The 9661-nt window shown below is 34.3% G+C and overlaps 1 pseudogene; it reads left to right on the top strand.

The window, feature by feature from the left end:
* The first annotated feature begins 1512 nt into the window (after positions 1–1512).
* On the top strand, positions 1513–2052 carry LOC149222895 (uncharacterized; annotated as a pseudogene).
* Positions 2053–9661: the final 7609 nt, after the last annotated feature.

The raw sequence follows: 9661 nt of genomic DNA, 5'->3' as shown, positions 1-9661 counted from the left end.
CTGCTTTGGATTCCTCCCTTTGTATAAGCGTGTTGGCTGCTCTTGCATCAAAATTGTGGTCTCCATCATGGAAAAGCAGCCACCGCTTAATGACTTTAAGTAAAACTGTTTGGCGAGTTTAAAAATCTTCCATATTTCAAGGCTTTTTAGTATTATTTATTATCTATGCCCTCGATATGAAATTAAATTTGCAGGATGCCTCATTTTGTCTTTGTAATTATCTCGAGTATAATAATTTAACACATTTTTGTGTACTGACTGTTGGAGGAAAAGCATCCTTGAAATAATAAGTGTTTTAGAAGAGGAGTTTAACAGATGACAACCAATCAAATGTATAGTTGCACAACTTTGTTGAAATTGGCAAAGAGAGGTTGAGATTGAGATCTTGATTTGCTAGATAAAGTCAATTAATCTACATCATAAGCAATATTTTCTTCCACATGCATGCAAAAGAATTGAATCCATGCTTCTTTAGTATAGAGAGGTCCCTTGTTTTTCCTTCTTGGATGTCATACTGTAGTGCAAATATTGCTAGAAAACTCTACTCTTCATTCTTGCAATTTTTAAGATAAATGGAAGTTTTGTCAATTAGACATAGAGATGTCGAGATGTCAATCGGTAATCTAGATAGTGAATTGATCTACTCCATGAGAAATACATTCTTGCACAAGCATTTAAAAAAAATTGAAGTTATGCATCTTTGGTCTATCCAAAGAGATGCTTTTGTACTTTTTCCTTTTTTGAGTTACTAGCAGTGCAGGTATTGCTAGGACATTCTTGGTATTTCTTTGAGGTCTCTTTGCTTGAAGAATAGATCGAGGATTGCTAGATAACTTGGAGTGAATCATATATGATTAAATGAGCTATTTAGAAAACCTCGATCTACGTCAAGCCAAGAGACCTTAAAGATTTATCAAGAATGTCCTAGAAATCTCTGCACTGATAGTATCATGTCAAAAGCAACTCTCTAGGTAGACCAAAAAATAATAGCTTCACTTATTTTACTTGCTTGGCCATAAATATTTCTTTTGCATTTCTGTCAATTACAATTTCTTACCTTATTCACAAGACCTTGAAACTTTTCTCATAGACTTAATTCGAGATAAAATAGGGACATTATCAAGATGTTCGCAACACTGATTCTAAGTTTCTATACTTGTAGTTGCAAGTTTTCTTTATCAGTTCTTTAAGTTTGGGAATGAACTATAGGTGTACGAATGCAAACAATGGCCGTATGCATACAAACAAGTATATCCATGAGCTTTCCTATATCATTTCTTATGGTATGGAGTTGAATTATAGTTGCAAGAATGCAAAGATGCCCATATGCATCAAAACAGGCACGTGCATGAGCTTGAGTTTGAAAAACTTTTAGGTGTAGGCAAATGTTGAATTATGGATTTTACATAAAAACGGTAGCCAATCCTCTCATTCTGGAAGCATAAAAGTTTGGATATCAGAACATACATACAATTAGCCTTGTCTCCATATTTTCCAAACCAGAAATTAATCATGAAGATATCCACACTTGGGTCTCTCACAATCAATTCCCCACTCTCATCTCCCAGAGGCCAATCCCCTCTAATTATGGGGGAATTGATATTCCCAACAAGTACCACAAGTAGCCCAATTTCAAGTAATCAGCTGAGTTTTGGCAATGTGGTATTAAGAGCTTCTCACAACCTCAATGGCAGAACCATCAGTGCCAGTTTTGCAACAGAAGAAAAGAGGGATATTGCTTTCAGGAGGAAAAATGATCACTATGCTCTTTTGGGTGTTTCTTGTCATACCTCCTACAATGATATCAGGGTTGCATACAGAATACCGGCACTGAAATACCACCCTGATGTCATGCCTCTGCACCAGCTTGAGACAACCACTGACCTTTCTTCTGAAATAAATTAGGCTTATGATACTTTGTATGATCCACAAAAGAGAAAAGCATATGATGATTTGCACCTCATACCCAAGTTTGACACTACCAAGGCTGCAACATTCCCATCCTCATTTGGGCATCGGAAAGGAAGGAATTGGGAAACATATCAATGCTGATGTTAAGGGGGAATTGTGACCATGTTATTATTTCTAACTCCAGTGCGTGGATTTTGGCTATGTATTAGAGATGAATAAGACCTTTCAAGGTCATAGCTTCTAGAGAAGGAAAAGGACCAAGATCCGTGGTGAAAATTTTCAGGCTACTTGAATGTGCTTTTGTACTTTGCTTCCTATTTATGTATGGTGTGATGCTTGGACCCATGTCCTCTTGTTTAATATATGTTATTATGTATATATTTCTTTATGATGGGACAACCTTGTAATTAGTTTTGGTAGGATATTTGTCTAGAGGATTCTTACTGCTATCACAGTAGTCAAGATGGTCACTTCTAACTTTCTTGTAGTCAAATCACATGGACATCATTGGATAATGGAGATCATCACAATGCAGCTTGCTACAAGAATTCTTGGCACATTGAAGAAGCCATCATATTTTTTGTGCCTCTTGCCATTTGTCCCCTCCCTTAACAATGGCTTACAACATCTATGGTATTTTATACAAACTTTTGTGCAAGATCAAGAGATCCATGCCTAACAGTCAACTCGACTTATCATGACTTTAGTCTTTATATAAAAAAACATAGATAGATAGATACATTGATTTTGATTAGAATTGTAACTTGTTTCCAATATTGATTTTTATACAATATCTATCATATGTTTATTGTAGATATTATCTAGCACCATTCAAAAGTTGTTTCCAAGGAAAGTACCTTCAACATTCTCATTTGTGTCCTCATAGGGTGATCACAAGCCTATTTTCCAGGTCTTTATATTGTTCTTTGTCGTGGTAATAAATGTTGATTGAATGATCTTGGACATTGTAAATATATAATTTTGAAACATTATAATGATGTGTAGATATTGCATTAATTTTACAAGACACTTCAAGCTACTAGTTCTTTTTCTATTGCCTTACAACATTTTCTTTGCAACATCTAGTGCAAATGCTAGTTTAAACCTTCTATTGACTCTTTTACCCTCGATCCATGGTAAAAAATAATAAAGCTATTAGACTTTTTCTAATTTTGACATAAAATTTAATATAATAATTTATTTGCCACAAAAGCTTATGAATAGTGTCCACTTTTATTTTTTCTGATATTGTACGAGAGAACATCTAAAAATTTATAAACTATTAGCCAGATTAAATTTAAGGTAACTATGATTTCAGTTGAACAAGTTGTAGTCATCGTGAGCGAGGAAAGTGAGATTTGTTCCAAACAATAACCCGGATAACTCACATAATAAATATGTAACAAGACATTTTATATTTATTAGGTTTTTTTCCCTATATAATCTATTATTATGTTTTCCTCTCGTGGTTCTTAAAATGGGTAAGGAGTAACTAGGATAGCTCAGAATTGACATGTGATCAAAAATCTTACATTTTTCCGATTCGCTCCATTTATAATCTTTAATATTCTTGCTCCTTGAATGAAAAGAGGGCAAAGTAAGAAATTTGCGGGGGAAAATTGATCTAAAACACGACCATTTTCTGACATTTTTCTGACTTCAATGCATAGTAGAAAGAACAAGTGCTCATAGTTACCAATTGCCTCAGGTTTTAAGGCGTCTATTAGTAACCTCAACAGTACATTCTCTGCCTGAATCAATTGAAACATATTGGATTATTTTTTTATTTTTCAAATGGGAGGGGCTAGTTCCTAGAAAAAGCATTATGGGGTCCTCTTTTTAGTACATTATACATGTCAGACAGGCTGACATCCATCAAATCACATTACAATCACATTACAACTTCATTGAAACTTAATATGCTGCAGCGCAGCGATACAAATGGGGACTCGATCTCTGGTGGGGTGCGTAGCAGCCGACTGCCCCACTGTTGATCCATGCACAACTTTCAACTATTAAAAATTGGAATTGGAAAAACCATCTTACAATTTTTATTTTTTTTAAATCCTAAAAATTCTCCTTTTCCAATAACCCCATTTTTTTATATAAAAAAAAAAACTTTTTTAAAACCTTTATATTTCAAAACCTTTTATAACTTCTTAAATAAAAATCTTATAAAATAAATTTTATAAAACCCCTTTAAACTTTATAAAGTTTAAACCCTTCTACTAAAAAATCTTTATAACAAGACCCACTACTCCACGAATAAATATTAAAGCACCACTTTCACCTTTTATATAATGAAGACCTTTCACCTTAATGCCTTCGAAATTGAAAGTTTGACTTTGCTCTTTTAAAAAAGACTCTCTACTTGATTAACCCAACCTTGTTTGCTTGAGGTGGACGTGGTAACGCTGACCACGATAAGAGGACCCGTGTTACTGTTTTAACGCATCTGAGGCATAAGGAACCTGCATGCTCCTAAATTAACGCGGTGTTTGTTGACACCCACCTGCCTTATTGTTTTAACTCATAGAGGCACGAGGAACCCACATGTTACTAAATTAACGTGGTGTTCGCTGACACCCACTTGTGTTATATTGCATTGTGTAGAACCTACAAGGTGCGTTATACTTCAACTAAGAGGAAAAATATATTTCTCTTCTATTTCACAGATTACTGTTGATCCATTTTCTCTATCTCTTTGTAACCTTGCTTGGATACCAATTTGTTGGAAAATAGCGCTGAAAGTCTGATTATGTCATTCTAAAAAATATTTAAAGAAAAAAATAACTAAAATTAACAAGGATGGTTACGAAAGGTGAGTATGGACAATGCACAGATCAAACACTTAGGGAATTTCCAATGATATTTAAGGATGGAAAAGATGATGGCTGCCATGATATCTTACTAAACATTATAGTAAAACTACATGTCAGATTTTCTAAATGCAAAGGTGCCACTAAAATAAGCCATTGTTTCCCATGGCTTACCAAGGAAATGAAATGGCCAAACTTTGCAAAAGGATGCTTAAAAATACTTCTCACAATGGGTTCTTATGTTTGCAGAGCATATGAATTGAATTTAATTACCAAATAAGTCAAATGGGTTGTGGTCAAGTGGTAAATGAAATGCACTTTCATTGCAGAGACCCAAGTCCAATCCCCCTTAAGAATATGTTGCCACATTAATGCAATCAATTTGTACTTATTCTTGTGATATCTCATTGTAAACTGAGCTTATTGATTCATCCCATGCTTGAGGGAAACAAAGCTAGGCACAAGTCCTAGGCCATTTTAACATAAGCCTTCTCCTAGCTTTTATCTTGAATTCAGACACATTAGAAACTTCTTAACATCTGCACATCATACGTTTCTCTCGGATTCAAACACATCAAGTAGTTTGGAAATACATTATCAAGAAACAAAATATGATACAAACATATGAATAACATGCACATCTAAAAGTGCATGTTCAACATATCTTAGACTCCAAAAGCACATTAAAAATCTTTTAGAGCAATTCAAAATTTTAGTAATTGTACAAAGCATCTAGACTCTTGAGATCTACCTGAAAAATAATTAAAATGACAATTGCTATATTCTACTTCTTTTGTGTTTTTCCTTATTTAGGTCTTGTTATTTTCCAACTATGTTTTTGACTGCTGATACCTTAAAATGACCCCCCTGTGATTTTCCGCTTCATCGTTGGTTTTCTCTGCGTAGATAGACATTCAAGCAATTTAGGTATCATGTGCTCCTCACTCTTGGGTGTTTCACAGCCATCCTAATGTCCAATAGACAGTGATTTGTTCTCCATGGCGGAAGAAACACCATGATCTAACTGCAAGCACCATGATCTAACCTAAAGTAACACATTTCATAACATGGTGATTGCGAAGGCGGGACCTGTCGATTCAAATTCGACGACAAGAGGTATCGGCGATGTGGATCCAATTGACAAAGAATGGAAGTGCCGAAGATCACATAAATTAAAAATTAAATGAAACCTATATTTTTCCTGTCACTTCACCCTCTCTCGCAGTTGAGCCTTCGATGTGTGATTAAGACGGATGATATTCTGGACATATTTACCCTAGAGTTAATCTCATTCATCCAGTTATCTTTAAAAAAAAGTCAACAAACCTACTTCCAATATATAGAAGCCTTAGACTAATTAATTTATCTTTCTTATATATTTTATTTATCTATTTATTTTTTGCTCTGTTTTTTTAATGCTTTATCTAATAATTGTATATACTTGCAAATACTATTAAAATCACTATCCTAAACCTATCCTCAAGAGACTTGGATCCATGTATAAAATTGTTTATATTGGAATGAAAGAATGGAGAACAAATATTATACAGAAAAGCAGATGAAGTACTTTGTGCAACTCTTTGGGATATTATATACATGTTGTCTAATTTATAGATGAAATGAACTTTTTCACGACATTCTTTCTAGGTAATTGTAATCATATCCCACAGATTTTTTTAAAAACTTGAGTTTAAATTGTTTAATCTACATAATTTGAGTGCTCAAGGGATTTTTGAGGGTGTTCAATCCATTTATGAATTAAAAAATGTATTTTAAATAACAAAAAATATTTTAATTGTATTGCGGGATTTTGGTGAATTCCAGTGAAAAATGCTATTTCGTCTATAAGTTAGACTAGGCCTTATATATATATATATATATATATATATATATATATATATATGAGTTGACTTTATAAAACAAAAAAATAAGAAAATATGTATTTTTTAATTTACTTAAAGATTACATTTTAAAATCAAATAACATTAAAATTCTAATCAAATAACATTGTTAAAAATTGATGGATGGTATTGAAAACTTAGTGATATCATTTATCCTTCCACCTAACTGAGGTAATATATCTTGAATAATTGGCGATGTTGTCTAATAATGAGATGAGTAGATAAAATCAACGATAGAATTTTATGAGTGAGTAAATCAGTCAATTTAACTATTAGATATAAACATAGTCAGATATTTCGTGACGAGTAATTTGTTCATTTCATGGTTGAAAAATCCTCGAAGGTATCAACTTTTTGTCAATTCAAACTGTTGAAAGAAGTACTGGAATGATTGAAAATCCATGGGAGGAAGACAAGTCTCATCCCTAGACTTGGATGAGACTTGCAACCACTAGGCACCACCCATCACGACCACGGTGAAGAAAGAATGAGAGAGAGCGTTGACCCTATGAACGTTCAGCGAAAGCAAAAATCTTCGAGTTCTAACTTTGAACTTGTACTTTTAATCACATATGTAAGAGCAATTATATGCCCTTCTCAGGGCTTAATTTGCACTATTAGTTTAATTTACATTACTCTATTTATCTGTTCGCGATGGGTTTAGTTTTTATACCCAGACATAAGTTCAAATTTTAGGGTAGAAGTTGAGAATGAAAATCTGTTGGAAGGCAGAGGAGCCAAAACAAAAATTTAACACAAAACACATTAATTATGACTCTTCTATTGATCACATAAGAACTTCATGATTACAATGAACTCGATGAGGGATATTTATATGTTTCCAACTAGCGATTCACCTAAAATAAATTGACATGCAACCACACACTAAAGTTTTCTATCATTTAACTTGACTTGTCTCAACACTCAGTTAACTGATTCTCTAATTTTAGACAACTCCTCATGCGGGAGTAATTAGCTTATTTTAACACTCCCACTTAATTACGACTACTAAGCTAAGACATGACTCATGAAAACTCAAACATGCCTACTGGTCTATGTCTCATCTAGGCTTACAAAACGAAAGTTTATTTTGTGAAACTCAAACACATATTTTGCTAATGACCAAGGAAAATTTTAGGGGCTAATATTCGCGGGTGGGCTAATTTTTCATGGTTTTTCTAAAAAAATGATTCGCCAATTTCCATTTTTTTCTAAAAAAAGTTCGCCCAAATTTTATACTATAAAATCATTTTATCATAAAATTCGTCGATTTTTTATAGAGATCATATAAAATGATTAGAAATTTGAATACTATTACAAAACTGTTATCAAAATTTGTATAGTTTTCATATTAGGGACTTGTAAGATTTTCCAAGATTTCTAAAATTTAAGATAAAGTTTCATCCTTAAAATTTTCCCCACTAATGACTTATCCATTGAACTTATCCATTGCTCACAAGTTCTTTAATAAAGTGATATCTAGTGTTAATATGCTTTCTCTTTTGATGAAACACGTTATTCTTGGATAGTGCAATCATTGAGGTGTTGTCACAATATATTGTTGTTGATCCTTGTTATTTTTGCATGAGTCCATCAGATGATCTTCTTAACCACACTGCTTGACATGATGTTGATGTTGCTACTACATATTATGCTTCTGCTGATGAAAGTGTCACAATAGGCTACTTCTTATATGCCCATGAAATCACACTTGAAAAAAGATGGAACACACAACCGTAAGTTATATTCCTATCATCCAAACTACCTACAAAATCACTACCTGTGTACCCAATCAAATCCTTCTTCTCTGTGCTTGCATACATTATTCCACAATCTCTAGTGTTGATTTGGGGTAGCACTGAATGTGCTCTAGCCATGCAAATTGGTGGAGAGGCTAAAGCAAATGAGATCTCCAAGACCCAAAAATGGTTTGGGCAGAATCTAAGCAGTGTCGAAGATATTAAAATAAGGGAAAATAAAATATTAATGTGGATTAATATAAAACTAAGCTAGAATGGTCCAAAAGTCATGTATCAAGCCATATCTAATCTTAGTCATTGATTAGGGATTTAATCTCGGCCGTTTATGGACCAATGAGAAAAGTATAAGAAGAGGCTTGAGGGTCAATTGGAAACACACTGAGGGAGACCAGCCAGTTTGATTTCTGGAGCGTGTTAGCTGAGAAATTCAAACTAGTGGTCTGGAGAGCAGCAGGAGGCAGCAAGTACGGAGCAGAGAGTCAAGATCAGCAATAGAAGACTAGTGCAAAGGTAGTATAGGCAGACGTAGGGCCTTTTAGGCGAACGCTCATGTAGCAGGAGATACGAAGTCACTAGAGGGCCTATGTGGGTGATGTAGAGAGGCTCAGGGCTGACGAAGACAAGCAAGGGCTAACATAGAGTGTTTGGGAGCTGCTCAGAGGTCAGCCAGGCTGATGCTGGGACTGGGAGAAGTGCTCGAGAATTTTTCTCTCTGTTGGGTAACCTAGTTTGGCACCCTATTGTATTGAAGAATTGTTGAATAGCAAAATCCTCCCTTGTTGCACCGGTTTTCCCACATTGGGTTTTTCCAGGGACTGTTGTCCAAAATATCTGTGTCGATGTGTTGATTCTTGTACATGTGTTTGTTTCTGTATTATGGTGTGATATCTGCAGCATAATTCATTTTAATGTTTATTGAAGGAATTTCATAAATACTTATTGAAAGTAAGTAGGCAAACTAAATCAGATGTTGCAGTGATAGAATTTTCACATGGTATCAGAGCGAGTAATCAGAGACAGGAAGGGAAAATCAGTTATGGGTCGAGACCATGATGTAGAGGCATCCACGTCAGGGGACTCGCATAGATTTTCAGAAAATTTCACAAGAGATTTCAATTTCTCCATGTTAGCTTCCAAGATGGAAGAAAAAGTGGCTTGTATGATTATTTCTACATCATCAGAAGTATGGTATATAGATAGTGGAGCCTCTTGGCATATGATGGGAATCAGGGAATGTTTGTCAGAGTATCGAGAAGAGAAAATGAACTTT

Source organism: Pinus tabuliformis, chromosome Q (genome assembly GCF_031772625.1).
Source record: "Pinus tabuliformis cultivar Carrire ecotype Pingquan chromosome Q, CPIR1, whole genome shotgun sequence".
NCBI lineage: Eukaryota > Viridiplantae > Streptophyta > Pinopsida > Pinales > Pinaceae > Pinus > Pinus tabuliformis.
Note: the sequence above shows the minus strand (reverse complement) of the source record. Positions and strands in the feature narration are given on the sequence as shown.